The following is an 18,866-nucleotide window of genomic DNA, read 5'->3' as shown; positions in this document are numbered from 1 at the left end:
AGGGAGTGCAGCTCCCCCTGGGATCAGGGCAGGATCAGGGATTGTAGCTCTCCATGGGATCAGGGAGTGCAGCTCCCCCTGGGATCAGGGCAGGATCAGGGATTGTAGCTCTCCATGGGATCAGGGAGTGCAGCTCCCCCTGGGATCAGGGCAGGATCAGGGATTGCAGCTCCCCATGGGATCCCCAGGATGAGGGATGTAGTTTCTGCTCTTGAGCCTGAGATTTGGATCCTTTGTCCTTGGTGCCCAGCTGGAGCAGGAATTGTTCTGTCTGCCTGCTCTGTGCAGAGCTCACCATCCCATAATATGAAACCCAGCCCCACAGCCTCAAGCAGCCCAGAATGTGCAAGAGCCCAACCTGAGGCGTGGCTCTGTGTCTCCAAGCAGCAGCAAAGCCTGTGTGTGACCCTTCAGTGGATCCCCTCAGGGTTCCTGATGCACAGAGTTCACCTAGAGCAGCCTTCCCAGGGAATTTCATGCTTGCAAGCAGCTCATTCACATTTCCCAGGATGGTTTGGGTTGGGAAAACTCATCCATGGGCAGGGACACCTTCCACTAGCCCAGGCTGCTCCTGTGGCTGTCCAACCTGGCCTGGGACACTTCCTTAAATAAACCCCACCTGTTTGTGATCACACCTCAGAAAAGAGCAGCCTTGCATTTCTTTGTTTCCCAGCAGGAAAATGCAGCAGAGCAGGCAGGGCCCAGCTTCCCAACTCCCCTAGAACCAAGGAAGAGCCATCAGGAGATGCCAGGAGTTCCATCCCACAGCCTCACCACCCTCACAGGGGAGAATTTTTTCCCCAATATTTAACCTAAACCTGCCCTGTTTCACTTTTTAGCCATTCCCTGTGTCCTGTCCCTCCATCCCTTGTCCCCAGTCCCTCTCCAGCTCTCCTGGAGCCCCTTCAGGCCCTGGCAGGGGCTCTGAGGGTTCCCTGGAGCTTCTCTTGTCCAGGTGAGCAGCCCCAGCTCTCCCAGCCTGGCTCCACCCTTGGAGCATCCCAGGAATAAATGGCATGGAGAAAAGAAATAGCTGTAAATACTGATCACTCCAGCCTGCTGGATTGAGCAGAATAAGAATGTTTGTCAGTTTTAGCTGAAGATGGGCAGTTGGGTTTCCACTTCAGGATCTGGAATCACTTCAGGATTCCAGGGAATAAACTGGGAGTTCATTATTGGAGAGCTCATTTGGATTTGATTTGGCCAGAGGAGCTCTGCAGCTCCCTCCTCTCCTACTGCCACAGAAACAGGGAGCTGAGCAGTTGAGGGGACTGGGAAACAAATCTTTGGGAAGTGATTCCCAAATCCCAGAGCACCCAAACATCTCAGGGTTGTGACCCTGCCCTTTGGGATCCCCCGATGGCTCTTCCTTGGTTTTATGGGAATTGGGAAGCTGGGCCCTGCCTGCTCTGCTGCATTTTCCTGCTGGGAAGCAAAGAAATCCACGTCTGTTCTTTTCTGAGGTGTGATCACAAACAGCTGGGGTTTATTTAAGGTCCAATAAAGGTAAAAAAATCCCTTTATAAAGGTAAAATCCCAGTGTGCCCCAGGCACACGTCAGGGCTGGGTACAGAAATTCCAAATACAGGTGGAATTGGGACTTGGGAGTTGTGCTTGGAGAGCTCTGAGTGAAATACAGTCAGTGTGCCACCCTTTGGGCTTCATTTTGCTGTAAGAAATGGGATATTTGGTGCATTTATTCCCTAGAAACTTAATTATTTGTTCCCTAGAAACTTAATTATTTTCTATGGCAGCCATCCTATAATGCTGTAGGATCACAGTCACCTCTAATTTTGTCTTTTTAGGAATATTTCAGTTTTATCCCATTCCTGCCCATTCTTTATGCAGCAGGGTTGGGAGTGATGCTGTAACCCCTGGGTACTGGGAGAGCTTTTCTGCTCCCTGTCAGGCACGAGGGTAATTTAATATTTTAATTTCTTTTAATAAGATATTTGTGATTAGATTTTTTCCCCCCACTATAATTGGCTTTTTTCCTTCCAAAACAGAGCCAGGACAATTCCCATTTCTCCCCAGTTTTGAGGGTGCTGAAGCTGATAAGGGGCTGAAATATTGTATTGATGGTTTCCTTCAGCTTGAATTGGTTGCATTTTTTATCTGACAGGGTTTTCAGCACTTTGCTGAGCAGTTCAAAACCTGCAGCAAAGTGCTGAAAACCCTGTCAGATAAAAATGCAACAAATTAAAGCTGTTCTCACCCCAGGTTCTGAGCTGCCTCTTTGGGGTCTCAGGCTCCCAAAGCTCCTATTTTTAGTAGTGATTGGTGACCCCAATCTTGAGCCATATGGAGTAAAGAAAAAAAAAAAAAAAGCTAAAAAAGGAAAAAAAAAAAAAAAAGTGGAGTTTGGTTTGCAGGAAGGGAATTAGTGGGAGAATGGAGCCAAAACCACAGGAGGGCACTGCCCTGGTGCTCTCCTGCTTTGGGGCCTGACAGAATGGGTTTAGAATTCCCAAAAATTTCCCAAACACGACCCTGTCGTGGTCCTTTTGCCAAGTGAAACATCTCAGAGATAGGGAGCTGCTAAATCAGGATTTTTGGGTGCTTTGTGGAAACCTGGATTTGCTTGGATGGAAATGGAAAAGTGGAAAAAGCACCTTTAGTTCAGGAAAAGCCTCAGCAGCAAATTCCTGGGGAATGGCAGCAAATCCCCCTGTGCTGTGCCATTCCTGTCACACTTGGATCACTTTATCTGTGGGATAAATCCTCCAGTGCTTTTGCTGGGCTTTATTCAGGTATTTGGAGGAAAAAAAAATCTTTTAAAGCTGCTGTGAAATTGCTGCACAGCTGAACGTGGCCTCTGGCTGGAGAGCACGAGGGACCCTGGAGGGGACAGCTCTTAGAAATCTGGGGTGCAGAGCAGAGTTCTGGGGTGCAGAGCAGAGTTCTGGGGTGCAGAGCAGGATTCTGGGGTGCAGAGCAGAGTTCTGGGGTGCAGAGCAGAGTTCTGGGGTGCAGAGCAGGATTCTGGGGTGCAGAGCAGAGTTCTGGGGTGCAGAGCAGAGTTCTGGGGTGCAGAGCAGGATTCTGGGGTAGAGAGTAGAGTTCTGGGGTAGAGAGCAGAGTTCTTGGTTTGAGAGCAGAGTTCTGGGGTACAAAGCAGAATTCTGGGGTAGAGAGCAGAGTTCTGGGATATAAAGCAGAATTCCTGGGTAGAGAGCAGAATTCTGGGATATAAAGCAGAATTCCTGGGTAGAGAGCAGAATTCTGGGATATAAAGCAGAATTCTGGGATATAAAGCAGAATTCCTGGGTAGAAAGCAGAATTCCTGGGTAGAAAGCAGAATTCTGGGATATAAAGCAGAATTCCTGGGTAGAGAGCAGAATTCCTGGGTAGAGAGCAGAATTCTGGGATATAAAGCAGAATTCCTGGGTAGAGAGCAGAATTCCTGGGTAGAGAGCAGAATTCTGGGATATAAAGCAGAATTCTGGGATATAAAGCAGAATTCTGGGATATAAAGCAGAATTCTGGGATATAAAGCAGAATTTTGGGGTATAAAGCAGAATTTTAGGGTATAAAACAGACCCTTGGATATAAAACACAAGTAGAACCTTTTTACTCAGGTACCTTTTCACTCAGCTTAGGGAACGTGGCTGAAATGAGATTTTGTTTAGGTCACCATTTCTGTTCCTCTCAGACACCACAAAATCCCTGCAGTGTGATTAAACACAATTATTGTTGGTACCATGGTGGTGATATTCATTTATTTAATTTACACTGAGCAAAGGAAGCTTCTCTCAGTGTTATTTTTTTTTTCCTGCTGGCTCTTTGATGAGCCCAAATCTGCTTGGCTTTTAATTGGATTTTGCTTTTGTTGGGAAAGCTCTGGGAGCTGCTCTGGGAAGAGCTGTGGGGGCTCCCCCTCAAGCTCAAAAAAATCACCACCAATTGGCATTTTGGGGTGTTTTTTTTTGCCTTTCAGCACAGAAATTATGTGAGGTGTGAGTGCCCAGGCCAGGGAGGTGGTTCCTGCTGGGGATTAGGATGCACTAATCCGTGCTGGAGTGGAATTCCAGCTCAGGAATGGGGTGCTGGAGGAGCTGCCCTGCACAGGTTATTTCTGGCCCCATAATCTCAGCAGTGTCTGTAGGGCTGTGGAGATCAAACCTCCTCAGGGAGAGGGAGGAGCTGGGCTCTGCAGGAACCCATCCTCATCCCAGCTCCCAAAGCTTTGGGGAGAAATGGCAAATTGTGTTTCCTACCTGCCACTTCCCTCACGTGCCAGAAAAATGCCAAGAACTTCCCCAGGCAATGCCACAATTTACAAAACCCCTCTGAAACCATGGCTGGCAAAGCATTCCAGGGAAATGCAGCTCCCAGCATCCCTGTGATGCCATGGGAAATGCAGCTTGGAAGCTGGCCTGAGTCCCTCCCAAGGAGATTTCCTTCCACGGGCAATCTGTGCCTCCTCTCCCAGAGGTTTTCCCAAGGGTTAAAGCCCCTCGTGCTCAGCAAAGGCTGGAATTGTTCTCTGCTCTCCCCAGCCCTGCTCCTCCCTGGCAGGGAAGAATCCCCCAGGCCAGCAGCTCTGCTCTCATCCCTTTTGAAGGGAATACAGGAATTTTAGTGCTGCAGCCGAGGCATGGACAAGAATCCCTCCAAAGCAGGAAGGCTCCTGGGAAATGCCCAAAAAAATCCATGTTAACAACTAAAAACCATTCCCTGGAAAGCAGTGGGAAGGGATTCAGCTGCAGCACAGGAAGCACAGCCTGAGCAGGCAGCAACTTCAATTTGTCTGCAGCAGCTGAAGCTGAAGAGCTCAAAAATTGCTTGGGGAAAAATACCCCTAAAAATACAATTTCTAAGCAGGAGCTCAATGTGCACAGCAGAGGAAATCTGCTGCACAAAGTGTGCCATCTCTGCTGCTCTTTAATCCATCTCCTTCCTGCTTTCCCCTTCCTGTGCCTGGAGCTCCAGCGTTCTCCTGGTGCTCTGAGCAGGGGCAGCAATTCTTTCCCACTCTGGACAGCCTCAGCTTGGGTGATTAAAGCATCCCCAGCCCCATGTCCAGCAGCAGGGCCAGCATTCCCCACATCAGGCAGCTGAACCTCTGGTTTAGGCTGCAGAACGTGCTGGCAGTGTTATCTGTCCCCTGTGCTGCTGCCATTCCCTCTGCTCACTGAGGAATTATTTTTGTGGCTGAGCAGCTTCTCCTCAGCCTCTGTTACATAATCCCCAATTCAGCAAAGGGCATTTCTTGTGAAAGGTCGCCACATGAAAATGTCCTTTCCCTCCCTCATGAGGATGTGGAGCAGCTCCTGCTCCTGCAGAGTGAATAAAAGGGGGGAAAAGCAGCTTTGCTGGAGAGAAATGGGATCAGTCTCCTGTCAAACACATTTGTTGGATCAGGAAAGGTCAGGGGAGAAGGGGAGGGAGCTCTGAAAACCTTTGGTTATTTAAAACCCTTGCACCACGCTTTTAGAGAACCAGGCTGAGGATTTTACACTGTTAATCTGACACAAAATCATTTTTATTACCAACCTTTGAGGTGTTTTCAGTGGCTTTGAGACAGAAATTTAATGCTGTTTTAAAATTTCGTGAGCTCTTCAGCTGCTGCAGACAAATTGAAGTTGCTGCCTGCTCAGACTGTGCTTCCTGTGCTGCAGCTGAATCCCTTCCCACTGCTTTCCAGGGAATGGTTTTTAGTTGTTAACATGGATTTTTTTGGGCATTTCCCAGGAGCCTTCCTGCTTTGGAGGGAGTCTTGTCCATGCCTCGGCTGCAGCACTAAAATTCCTGTATTCCCTTCAAAAGGGATGAGAGCAGAGCTGCTGGCCTGGGGGATTCTTCCCTGCCAGGGAGGAGCAGGGCTGGGGAGAGCAGAGAACAATTCCAGCCTTTGCTGAGCACGAGGGGCTTTAACCCTTGGGAAAACCTCTGGGAGAGGAGGCACAGATTGCCCGTGGAAGGAAATCTCCTTGGGAGGGACTCAGGCCAGCTTCCAAGCTGCATTTCCCATGGCATCACAGGGATGCTGGGAGCTGCATTTCCCTGGAATGCTTTGCCAGCCATGGTTTCAGAGGGGTTTTGTAAATTGTGGCATTGCCTGGGGAAGTTCTTGGCATTTTTCTGGCACGTGAGGGAAGTGGCAGGTAGGAAACACAATTGGTGTCTCCTGTGAGCACTCCAGCACTTCTGCACTGATATTCCTTAATATTTCCATTGAAATATGGGGAAAAAGTGCTTTTTGAGGCACTGGACTTGCTGTGGACCTGGCTTCACAGGTTGGTCAGAGCTGGCTCTGCTCCATCTTTATCCATCTATGATTTATTCCAGAGTGCTGATACAAGGGTTTTAGGTAAATCAGATATTTTCCATGCTTCCTGTTAAAGTGAATATTTGATATCAAGTCTGCAGTGAGATTAAAATGGTTTTGCACTCAGCATGGCTCAAACAGACAGAAACACTTCCATAAACTGCATCCTTTTAAATTCCCAAGGTGCAGAGCCCTGGAATTCTGTAGTTCACACTGAAGGCTTGGGAGCAGATGGGTTTCAGCAGCAGAGCTGGGGAGGGAAGGAGCTGGAAATCGGAGCTGGGGCTTGCACTGGTGGAGCAGGAGCTGTGGAGGGACCCAGAGCTGCCCTGGGGGGACACAAGTGACATCCCAGCTGTCCCAGGGGTCTGTCTGAGCTCCCTCGTGGGCTGGGCTGCTTTATGCAACCAGGGAACTGCCAGGGCTCTGTTCTTCCCAGCTAAAAACCAGGAAAAATCTCCATTCCTGCTCTCCAGAAGGTGACTGCAGCTGTGACACTGCTCATGGAGCCACAGTTTATAGGTCCTGTCCTGGTGGTTCTTCCCTGTGGGATGTTTATGGAACCAGGGAACTGCCAGAGCTTTGTCCTTCCTGGCCAAAAACTGGGGAAAATCTCCATTTCTGCTCTCCTGATTTATCCCCAGGAACTGATCCCTGTGTCCTTTTCCCTGCAGCCAGCTGTGACACTGGTCATGGAACCATAGTTTATAAACCCTGTCCTGGTTGTTATTCCCATGGGATATTTATGGAGTCCCTGTCCTGGTGATTCTTCCCATGGGATGTTTATGGAACCAGGGAACTGCCAGGGCTTTGTTCTTCCTGGCCAAAAACTGGGGAAAATCTCCATTTCTGCTCTCCAGAAGGTGACACTGGTTATGGAACCATAGTTTATAAACCCTGTCCTGGTTGTTATTCCCATGGGATGTTTATGGAACCAGGGAACTGCCAGGGCTTTGTTCTTCCTGGCCAAAAACTGGGGAAAATCTCCATTCCTGCTCTTCCAGAGGGTGACTGTGGTTATGGAGCCACAGTTTATAAACCCTGTCCTGGTTTTTCTACCCTGTGGGACCAGGGAAGTGCCAGAGCTTTGTTCTTCCTAAATCTGGGGAAAAAAAAATCTCCATTCCTGTTCTCCAGCAGATGACACTGGTGATGGAACCACAGGTTATAAACCCTGTCCTGGTTGTTATTCCCATGGGATATTTATGGAATCCCTGTCCTGGTGATTCTTCCCATGGGATGTTTATGGAACCAGGGAACTGCCAGGGCTTTGTTCTTCGTGGCCAAAAATTGGGGAAAGTCTCAATTTCTGCTCTCCAGAGGGTGACTGTGGTTATGGAGCCACAGTTCATAAACCCTGTCCTGGTTGTTTTTCCCATGGGATATCCCAGCCTTGTCTCAATTCTCACCTGCACCCTTCAGGTGGATTGTCACCCTGAATCCCTGGAATTGTGTCCTGAGCCCAGCCAGGAGGGGATTTGGGGAAGGGAATTCCCTGGAGCTGGGGCGAGCTTGGCTGTGGGGCTTTTCCTCCCAGGGATGTTCCCATGGGCTGTGCTTGGATGGGTTTCCTCAGGGAATTGGGGCTGCTCAGATCAGGTTTTGCACCATAAAAGTGGCCATAAAATCCCAGTTGTGTTTCCAAAGTGTGAAGGGAAGCATCCCTTTCTTTTTATTCCAGGGAAACTTGGATAAAAGTGTCTGGTAGGGGGTAGGGTGGTTGGGTCTCAGGATGATCTGAGAGGTTTGTGGGGCCAGAGGACCTTCCACAATCCTTCCCAGCCTAAATTCCTGATTTATGGAACTGATCCCTGTGTCCTGTCTGTGTTCAGGAATCCTTTCCAGCCTAAATCCCTGATTTATGGAACTGATCCCTGTTCAGGAATCCTTTCCAGCCTAAATCCCTGATTTATGGAACTGATCCCTGTTCAGGAATCCTTCCCAGCCTAAATTCCTGATTTATGGAACTGATCCCTGTTCAGAAATCCTTTCCAGCCTAAATTCCTTATTTATCCTCAGGAATTGATCCCTGTGTCCTTTCCCTGTTCAGGAATCCTTTCCATCCTAAATTCCTGATTTATAGAACTGATCCCTGTTCGGGAATCCTTCCCAGCCTAAATTCCTGATTTATTTAATTGATCTCTGTGTCCTGTCCCTGTTCAGGAATCCTTTCCATCCTAAATTCCTGATTTATCCCCAGGAACTGAGATCCCTGTGTCCTTTCCAGCCTAAGTTTCTGATTTCTAGAACTCATCCCTGCTCAGGAATCCTTTCCATCCTAAATTCCTGATTTATCCCGTGTCCATCTGTGTCAGGAATTCCTCCTCGGGCACATTCCCAGCATGGCCACACCCAAACCATTCCCCTCAGGATCAGTTTTTTGGGATTTGCCCACAAATCTCCTGCTCAGGGAAATGAGGGATGCTGGGCTGGATGCAGGGAATGTTTAATCCCAGTCCTGTGGGATGAATCCTCAGGTTTCCCTGCCTGTGGAAGGAGCCCCGTGCCCTGGCACAGCTCCTGCATTTTAGATGATGCTCTCTGAGCTGGGTTCTCCTCTCTCCCAGCTCTGGGAAGCTGCAAGATGAGAAGGCAGGAATTAAATCCAGGGATAGCTCTGGGCTCACCTGGGTGCCTCAAGCCTGGCTTAAAGCTGCTCTGGAGCTGGCAAAAATTAATGGGATTAATGCCAATTATCTCATTTTGTGCTTCCTGGTGAGAACAGAGTGGGAAAGCATCGATCCTATGGAAAATGGGTGTGGACAGGCTTTCCTGGAATGCTGCAGTGCTGTCCTGGAATTTATCCCCAGGCCTGGGTCCTGTGTCCATTCAGGAATCCTTTCCAGCCTAAATCCCTGATTTATCACCAGGAACTGATCCCTGTGTCCTGTCCCTGTTCAGGAATCCTTTCTAGCCTAAATTCCTGATTTATAGAACTGATCCCTGTTCAGGAATCCTCTCCAGCCTAAATTCCTGATTTATCCCCAGGACCTGATCCCTTGTCCTTTCCCTGTTCAGGAATTCTTTCCAGCCTGAATTCCTGATTTATAGAACTGATCCCTGTGTCCTTTTCCAGCCTAAATTCCTCATTAGTAGAACTGATCCCTGTTCTGGAATCCTTTCCATCCTAAATTCCTGATTTATGGAACTGATCCCTGTGTCCTTTTCCCATTCAGGAATCCTTTCCATCCTAAATTCCTGATTTATGGAACTGATCCCTGTGTCCTTTTCCCATTCAGGAATCCTTTCCATCCTAAATTCCTGATTTATAAAACTGATCCCTGTGTCCTGTCCCTGTTCATGAATCCTTTCCATCCTAAATTCCTGATTTATGGAACTGATCCCTGTGCCTGTCCCTGAATATCAGAGTGTTTCACCTCTTCCAGCTGTCACTTTTTGTGTGTTTACCTCATTTCCAAGATTTTCAGTGGATGTGAGCACTGGCAAGGAACAAATCATTCATCAGGGTGTTTTTTTCCAGCAACACTCTGCCAAAGTGAGATTTCCCCACCCTCAGAACTCTTTGGCACTTAATTAAGAGAAGGAGAAGGTGTTAATTAGCCAGGGCACCTCATTAAGACAGCCCATCTGAGGGGGGCAGCTCCTGCCTGGATTTTCTGGGATATTCCCATCAAGTTGGCCATATGGGAATAAAGCAGAAATCAGCTCAGGTGAGGGCACAGCAGAGCTGAGCAGTTCTTGCCTTTCCCACTTGCAGTTTTGGTAATTTATTTGAAGAATTTAAAAAATCAGGCTGCATAATTGAGGGAAATAAAACCTCCAGAACTCTCCTGAATGCCTGAGAGCTGTGAAATACAAATTTTTGATGTGCTGGGAGGTTTTCCAGGTGGGTCTTTTGCTGTAAAGACAGCCAGGCTTGAAATCATTCAGTCCCACAGCAGTTACACTTTATTTATTGTGGCTCCAGACTGAAAATCGGTTTTATTTTTGCATTTTAGCCTTGTAGACTCTCAGCTCTGAGCTTGGAACTGTGTTTGTGCTGTGATTTAAGTGGGATTTAATTGATTTAATTGATTTAGTTCACCTTGAGCAGCAGCCTCAGGATGGGGTGGGAGCATTATCTTGCTTTTTGGGGTTTTTTCAGTTGTGTTGGTTGGGATTGGAAGCTTCCTTGGAAATCTTTTATTTTTCCTTCATTTTTGATCCTTATTTGTCCATTCTTTGTGTGTGCTAAACCTGGTTTTTGATGTCTTTGAGCCTGGCTTAACATCTTTCCTTATCTTGGCTTTTAAGGCAAAGCACTTTTATTTTTTAAACCCCTTTTTTACACCAGACTTAACTTGGGAAGATGAAAATTCTCCCTGCTTTGCTCCTCCAGGGCCATTCTCCTTAATTCTTTTGCACCTCAATGAAATTTGAGTTCCAAAAGGATATTTTAATTATGAAACAACAATTTCTGCAGTTCAGGGGCAACTGCCTTGTGTATTCTCACCCTGGCAGGTTTTACAAGAATTCCTGAGCTCTGAAAATCCTGGTTTTTCTCAGTTGGGGATTTAATTTTCTTTCCCCAACACAAATTTTAAGGCAGAGTTTGGAAATGAGGGGAGCCCCTGGAACTCTGTGTGGAGACTGAAACGTTTCCCTGGTTTTAGGGCATGAATCCTCATCTCCATCCACACAACTGGGGCATGAGATCAAATCCTGAATAAATAAACCACTTCCAGAAGGGGTTTTTGGTTAGTCCCAAATCTTTGGGGTTAAGCAGAGCAGAGAGTCCCAAATCTTTGGGGTTAAGCAGAGCAGAGAGTCCCAAATCTTTGGAGTTAAGCAGAGCAGAGAGTCCCAAATCTTTGGAGTTAAGCAGAGCAGAGAGTCCCAAATCTTTGGGGTTAAGCAGAGCAGAGAGTCCCAAATCTTTGGGGTTAAGCAGAGCAGAGAGTCCCAAATCTTTGGGGTTAAGCAGAGCAGAGAGTCCCAGATCTCTGGGGTTAAGCCGAGCTCAGTCCCAGATCTCTGGGGTTAAGCCGAGCTCAGTCCCAGATCTCTGGGGTTGAACTGAGCTCAGTCCCAGATCTCTGGGGTTGAACTGAGCTCAGTCCCAGATCTCTGGGGTTGAACTGAGCTCAGTCCCAGATCTCTGGGGTTGAACTGAGCTCAGTCCCAGATCTCTGGGGTTAAGCCGAGCTCAGTCCCTTGGGGCAGCCCTGTGCTCATGGCTCTCTTGGGTTTGGGGTTTTGTTGTGCTGCTGTCCCTGGAGCAGGAGCTGAGCTGTGGGACAGGCCCAAGAAAGGCAAGGCCGGGCTCTGGCAGCTCCCGCGCCACCAGGACCTGCCCAGTGTCACCCATTCTGTGCTGGGACAGCCCTGGAATCCACTGGCAGGGCCCAAAGGCAGCAGCACTCCCATTCCCACTGCCCTGTGCTGCAGCTTTGGGAACAATTCACCTTTTCCCCCCTTTTTGGGGGTTTTTTTAAGCATTCCTGCTCAGTGCTGGCAGACTCCAGCTCCTCATGCAGCTCCTGGCTGGGTGTCACCATGAGCAGTGGCCCTCTGGTGGCATCACCTCGCTCACTGCTGCTGTTTGTGAGTGGCTGGAAATGCAAAATATTAACCCAGAACTGCCCCTGGTAATTTAAATATTTGTTAATTTATGTATGGAGGCTGTTTGGCATCCCAGGGAGTGCTGGTCATTTAGGGTCAGGGAGTGCTGGTCATTGGGGGTCAGTGCTGGTCATTGGGGTCAGTGCTGGTCATTGGGGTGAGGGAGAGCTGGTCATTTAGGGCCAGGGAGTGCTGGTCATTGGGGGTCAGTGCTGGTCATTGGGGTGAGGGAGAGCTGGTCATTTAGGGTCAGGGAGTGCTGGTCATTGGGGTGAGGGAGCACTGCTCATTTAGGGTCAGGGAGTGCTGGTCACTGGGGTCAGGGAGCACTGCTCATTTAGGGTCAGGGAGTGCTGGTCACTGGGGTCAGGGAGCACTGCTCATTTAGGGTCAGGGAGTGCTGGTCACTGGGGTCAGGGAGTGCTGGTCAGTGGGGGTTGTGGCTGTTCATTATTGGGGTTTGTGGTCGTTGGTCATTAAAGGCTGTGGCCATTAAGGGGCTGTGGTTGTTGGTCATTAGGGGGCTGTTGGTCACTGAGGGCTGTGGCCATTAGGGGTTTGTGACTGTGCCCATTAGGGGCCTGTGGCCATTTAGGGGGTTGTGACTGTGCCCATTAGGGGCCTATGGCTGTTGGTCACAGGGGGCTGTGGCCATTAGGGGTTTGTGACTGTGCCCATTAGGGGCCTATGGCTGTTGGTCACAGGGGCCTGTGGCCATTTAGGGGGTTGTGACTGTGCCCATTAGGGGCCTGTGGCCATTTAGGGGGTTGTGACTGTGCCCATTAGGGGCCTGTGGCTGTGGTCACAGGGGGCTGTGGCCATTAGGGGCCTGTGGCTGTGGTCACTGGTCACTCATTAAATGCTGTTTAAGAGTGCTCCAAGTCCCCATTTCCATTTCCAAGCCTCATTGATTTGCCTCTCATCCTAAACCAAGCCAGGAATGCGATGCCACAATCCGAGGCCAGGGATGACAGGCTCTGAATTTTCCATGGTGTGACACTGTCCCTCCCCACGCTGCTGATGTCCCCTGCCCCAGCACAGCACCAGGATGGGTTTTGCTGCATAATCTGTCTGGCCAGCTGTGTCCTAATCCTGCAGTTTTAGGAGGGGCCTGGGGGAAGGGCCTGGTGTTGAGGCCCTGCTATTCTCCTAAACATCTTTGGCAATAGGATTGAAGGACAATTTAATGTGTGTGTGTGTGTGTGCTCCCAGCGGGGCTCTGAGGCGGGTAAGTACGGAGGATTTAGGATATCCAGAATATCCTAGACTGTGGCCTGAGCATGGATGTCAGCCCTCTTCACACCAGGGGAATGCTGAGGGCCCTTTGTGGCTTCCTAACAGAACGAGCTTTTGGCCTGTGAGTGTTCATTCCACTGAAATTCCCTTTTTCCCAGGGCTGGGCTGATCAGGAAAATAGGTCACTTGTATCCTGGGGAATTCCTGGCCCTCCAAGTCCTAAATAGATGGGAGAGGAGGTCAGAGCAGAGCTCACAGCTGGCACAGGTTTGGGATTTTACCCCTGGTGCCCCTGTGGGTGGGTCAGGTAAAGAAACCTCCTCAGGGAGCAGATCCCTGAGCAGGGACACTTAACCCTGGCACATCCCAAGCTGCCCAGGGCTGGAAAAGGCCTGGAAATCCCTCAGGGAGGGTGCCAGGGGCAGCTGCCAGGGAAGGGAGGAGCAGGGACATCGGGAATTCCTGCCCTGCAGCCTTGGCCACTGCCAGTACTGTGGGTGTCCGTCCCCAAGCCGTGTCACTGCCAGTTCCCTGCGTGTCCCCAAGCCGTGTCACTGCCATTTCCATGGGTGTCCCCAAGCCGTGTCACTGCTGATGTCATGGGTGTCCCCAAGCCACCATGGGTGTCCCTAAGCTGGTCACTGCCAGTGCCATGGGTGTGTCACTGCTGGTGCATTGTCGTCCCCAAGCCACCATGGGTGTCCCCAAGCCGTGTCGCTGCCAATGCTGTGGGTGTGTCACTGCCAGTGCCATGGGTGTCCCCAAGCTGTGTCACTACTGGTGCCCTGGGTGTCTCCAAGCCGTGTCACTGCCAATGCTGTGGGTGTGTCACTAATGGTGCCGTGGGTGTCCCCAAGCCACCGTGGGTGTCCCCAAGCTGTGCCAATGCTGTGGGTGTGTCACTGCTGGTGCCCTGGGTGTCCCCCAGCCGTGTCACTGCCAATGCTGTGGGTGTGTCACTGCTGGTGCCCTGGGTGTCCCCCAGCCGTGTCACTGCCAATGCCCTGGGTGTGTCACTGCTGGTGCCCTGGGTGTCCCCCAGCCGTGTCACTGCCAATGCCCTGGGTGTGTCACTGCTGGTGCCCTGGGTGTCCCCCAGCCGTGTCACTGCCAATGCCCTGGGTGTGTCACTGCTGGTGCCCTGGGTGCGTCATTGCCAATGCCATGGATGTCCCCAAGCCGTGTCACTGCCGATGCCGTGGGTGTCCCCAAGCTGCCCTGGGTGTCCCCAAGCCACTGCCGATGCCATGTCTCTAACTGTGTTTTCTGCCCCGCTGCTGTGTTGTGTGCGAGCTCCGTTGTTTTCTGCCGCTCTGTCACTGCGTTTCTGCTGCCCCTCCCTGCAGCCGGGTTTGTCAAGTCGCCCATGTCAGAAACTAAGCTCACGGGGGACGCCTTTGAACTGTACTGTGATGTGGTTGGGAACCCCACTCCAGAGATCCAGTGGTGGTATGCGGAAGTCAACCGGGCAGAGGCTTTCAAACAGCTGTGGGATGGCGCTCGGAAGCGCCGTGTCACCATTAACACTGCCTACGGGGCCAATGGGGTGAGTGTGCTGAGAGTAACCCGCCTTACCTTGGAAGACTCTGGGACTTACGAGTGCAGGGCCAGCAACGATCCCAGGAGGAATGACTTGAGGCAAAATCCCTCCATTACGTGGATTCGAGCCCAGGCTACTATAAGCGTCCTGCAGAGTGAGTCCGGCCCCCAGTAGTGGCACTGTAGTGTCTAGAGGCAGTCTGGTGACCCCGCCCCCGTGTCCCCACCCTCTGCCACACCCTGTCCTGTCCTCCCGGCGCGCGGGCTGCTCCTCCTCCTCCTGGCCTGTAGTGCTGACCCTGTGTGCCACCCGTGTCTCTCCTCCTTAGGACAAAGCACTTGGGAAACCCTCGGGATGTGTGCTAGAGCTTCCGTGTGAAACCAGCCCGCTGTCGGATTTGTGTTTGTTCCCTCCTCCCTTTAGTTTTGTAGGAGGTTTCCAGCCTCCCTGGCTTCTCCACCAGTGCCTTTCTCTTTGATTTCCATGTTCTTTTCCCGACTCTAACCATTTTACTTTGATTTCTTTTGTTCTCTTGGAATTTCTGGGAATGCCTCCTCACCTGGTTTTGGTTACATATCTGCTTCTGGATAAATCCTTCCCTTTCAGTTCCACGTGACCTTTGGTGTTTGGATTTTTCCATGAAGTCGTGGTGTTTCTTTTCCTTCCTGGCCAGCAGCATGCTCCTAAGGAGTTCTCTGATGCAGCAGCACTGAGGAGGTGCAGCCATTCCTAATCCAGCCTGTGGGAGCAGGGGGAACATCCTGCCCAGTGCTGAGCCCAGCCTTGAGCTCAGTGACTCCATCCAGGGTGCAGCTCCTGGCAGCAGCAGAGCTCTGGGAGCAGAGGCTGTGCTTGGCCCAGAATTGCTTTTTGTTCTTGCTTGTGGCAAGGCTTTCCTGCCTTCACTCTGCTTTCCACCCCAGGTGGATTTGGGAGTTCATACGGTCAGATTCTGTAGAGAAGAATTTTGGGCCAGATATAAAACTGGCATTTGCCTGAGGAAATGGCTGCTGAGTTTGAGGTGGAGGGAATTGAATCTGCAGTGTGCAGGTGCAGGAGAAGTTGTTTTGGGTGGTTTCTCAGTGCCCTCAGCTGACAGAAAAGCAGAGCAAAAGTGTGGTCTTGCTCCTGTGCTTTGTGCACAAATAACGCTTTAATGCCCTACTGGGTACAAAACTCTATTTGTATCTTGATTTTTTTGTTTGGGTACCTTGAAAAATCCGCCCCCGAGCTGTCCCCAAAGCCTGGTGCTGCCATGGGCACTGCTGGATCAGAGACCTTCCCTCTGGAAATGGAAAGAGCCTTGGTGCACGTGGAGGAATGGCTGTGACCCGGTGCTGTGCAGTGACTGCAGTGACACCGGGTCCCTGAGCTGGAGCTGCTCAGCCTCAGCCCACCCCTCGCCCCCTCCTGTGTCCTTTGGGCTCCCAAAGGGCTGGAATGCTTGCATGGCCTCCAGCAGCAGCAGCAGCAGCTCTGCCATCCTGGGGATGATCCTGGAAATGTGTCTGCTAGGGAGTGCTGTGTGCTGGAGAGAGCGCCGTGCCCTGGGACAGAGCCAGGGCTCCTCCAGTGCTGTAAATACAGAGCCTCCAGTGAAGGAAGGAGTGATGAGGAGGACTCCATCTGATCACAAGGCTCATTTATGACTTTATTATACTATATTATATTAAAGAATACTATACTATACTAAAGAATACAGAAAGGATACTTACAGAAGGCTAAAAGGATAATAATGAAAACTTGTGACTCTTTCCAGAGTCCTGTCACAGCTTGGCCCTGATTGGCCCAAGAGTGAGAACAACTCCCAGCAGAATGCAGTGAAACAATCACCTGTGGGTGAGCAATCTCCAAACACATTCCACATGAGCACAGCACAGGAGCAGCACATGAGATCAGAATTGTTTTCCTTTTCTTTGAGGCCTCTCTCTGCCTTTCAGCTTTCCAGGAGAAAAACCCTGGGAGAAGGGATCGTGGTTCAGAGAACAGGAATGCCGCACTCCAGAGCAGCTCTGGGGGACACAATCCTGCTGGTGTGCAGAGCCAGCCTTTGGGAGCACAGCTGTGTCCCTGTGGGCAGGGGCTCCCCTCCCTCAGGCCCCTGAGCTGCTGCAGGGACTGCACTTCAGCCTCTCCTGCCCTCCCAGTTTGTCCCAGCTGCTGCTGCTGGGTGGGAGCTGCCTCCTGAGTGCCTTGTGCGGGATCACGCTGCTCTGGGGCTCTGCTCTGCAGGGAAATAAGGAACAAACCCCTGAGTGCCTTCCCCTGGGTGCTGGGACAGCTGAGCTGCTCCTGCTGGGAGGAGGAGCCTGTGGACATCAGTGCCTGCCTGAGCCTGCAGGAGGAAGAGGAGGAAAACGGGGATGAGGTTCCCAAGGTGTCCCTGGAAGTGGAGCCCCTTCCCTGAGCCTGCCCAGATGCCTCAGCTGCTCCATTCAGTTTGTGTTGGAAATGGGAATTGTGTGGCTCAGTGGAGCTGGAGTTTGCAGCTGCTGGTGGTGGCTGCTGCCCTGCTGTGACACCAAAGCCCCACAGAGCACAGGCTCTGTCCTGGCCTCTGCAGAGATCAGCTTGCTTCTGAAAACCTGGCACCCAGAGCCACCATCTGCCTTCCACCTCCTTCCGGATTTGGAACCAGAATTTCGCTTGCTGGGTTTTTTTTTTTTTAGTTGCTTTGCTTGGGTTTTAACTGTAAAAGCTGAGCTTACATAAAATGGGCACTTGAAGTGATGTGTAAAAAGTGATTTTCTAGGTGAGCACCCTCCTTTGCTGCTGCTGTCCCAGTATTCCAGTTGCAGTTTGTCTCCTGCAACTAAATCAGGAGACTGATCCATCAATTTGCTTTTTTAATAACCAAACCAAAGTACCATAAATGCAGGTGAAGCTGGAAATGAGACTTACAGCTGCCTTCAGTTCTGCTCAACTAAAACTGAAAAGGTTGCAGGTCAGTCACTGAGTTACTATTTCAGACACACTCCAAAAATATTCCCAGAGCTCTGTCAGTGTTTTTGTGGGAATGCAGATGAGCTTTTTGGGGGTGGAAAAGCACCCAGGGCGGGCCAGGAATGGTGCATGATATGAGAATAACACGACAATTTTGGGCCCAAACAATCCTTGAAAGGATAAAATACCCAGTGTGGGAGAAATGAGGCAGAAACAGAGTGAAAATTTAATCACACAAACAGCAACTGCAGTGTTTCTGCAGTTAAAGAATGATTTACAGAGCTGGATTTCCAAGAAGGATATCCAGGACTGGAATGCTGCAGCTTATGAGAGGATGGATATTTTTCCTCCCTGGGCAGTAATCTAAGGATGTGCCACAGGATACAGGATGTTCCTTCCCTGTGTGGAAAGCTGGGATGGTTCTGACACAAAATTGGGATTTTCTGTTCTCTCCTTGTGTTTCATAACCTGCATTCCAGAGGCTCCAGGGATCATAAATTTATATCCCAAACTGTTGCTGCAAGGCATGGCAGAGTTTCCAGAATCCAAACTCCTTGGATGACTTGCAGAAATCAGGGAGATGTCTGCTGCTTCCTCAGCCTCCTGCAGCCAGAGGGGAGGGAGGAAGGAGCAGCTGGAGCTGCACCTCTGGAATCAGCCAGGAATTCATCCCAGGCAGGGCACACAGCAGCATTTCCACACACAGAGCCTCTGCGGTGGCCTGCAGGCCAAGCTGACCCTAAAAACATTTTTTCGTTGAAGACTAACAGCAAGAATTGTGACATTTTTAAACCCTGCCATGCTGTGTGAGGTGGTTTTTCACAGAATGCTTCAGACCCGAGGTGAGGCACAGAGCCTGCAGCAGAAAGGTCTTTTTGCCAGGTTTGGGAAGCAATTTCTGTGGCTGAGAATGAGGCAGCTGTGTGTGCTGGAGAGCAGCAGCACCTGCAGGGGCTGAAGGCAGCGTGGTTCTCAAACAGCAGCACAGTGCCCTCATTGATGTTAGCACTTTTGAAAGGCTTTGCCCTAAAGAATGGGAATTTGGTGTTGCCAGGTGAGGCTGTGGAGTGGAACAGCCCCAAAGCAGCCAGCAGAACTCCTGGGCTCTGCTCATGCACTGGGGCTGTTTTTGTTCTTTAGAAATGTTTGTGCTCAAGGTTACTTCAGACACAAACCAGTTGCAGCTCTGATGTTGGCCTGCTGTGTATCCTTGCATTGCACTGTCAGGTTCTGGGTGCTGCTCTCAGCTGTTCTCCCTCAGCCTCCTGCCTTCCCCACACAGCAGGGGAGTCGTGCCCTGTGGAATCTCCTGGC

At 50.5% G+C, this 18,866-nt stretch overlaps 1 protein-coding gene across 1 annotated transcript in view; it reads left to right on the top strand.

Annotated features, from left to right (window-relative positions):
• NPTN (neuroplastin) overlaps positions 1-18,866 on the top strand; it is a 46,272-nt gene that overhangs the window by 5,384 nt on the left and 22,022 nt on the right. The gene's annotated exons all lie outside the window — the stretch shown is intronic.

The sequence above is a fragment of the Molothrus aeneus genome, chromosome 13 (genome assembly GCF_037042795.1).
Source record: "Molothrus aeneus isolate 106 chromosome 13, BPBGC_Maene_1.0, whole genome shotgun sequence".
In the NCBI taxonomy this organism is placed as follows: Eukaryota; Metazoa; Chordata; class Aves; order Passeriformes; family Icteridae; genus Molothrus; species Molothrus aeneus.
This window is presented reverse-complemented; position numbering and strand designations above follow the sequence as displayed.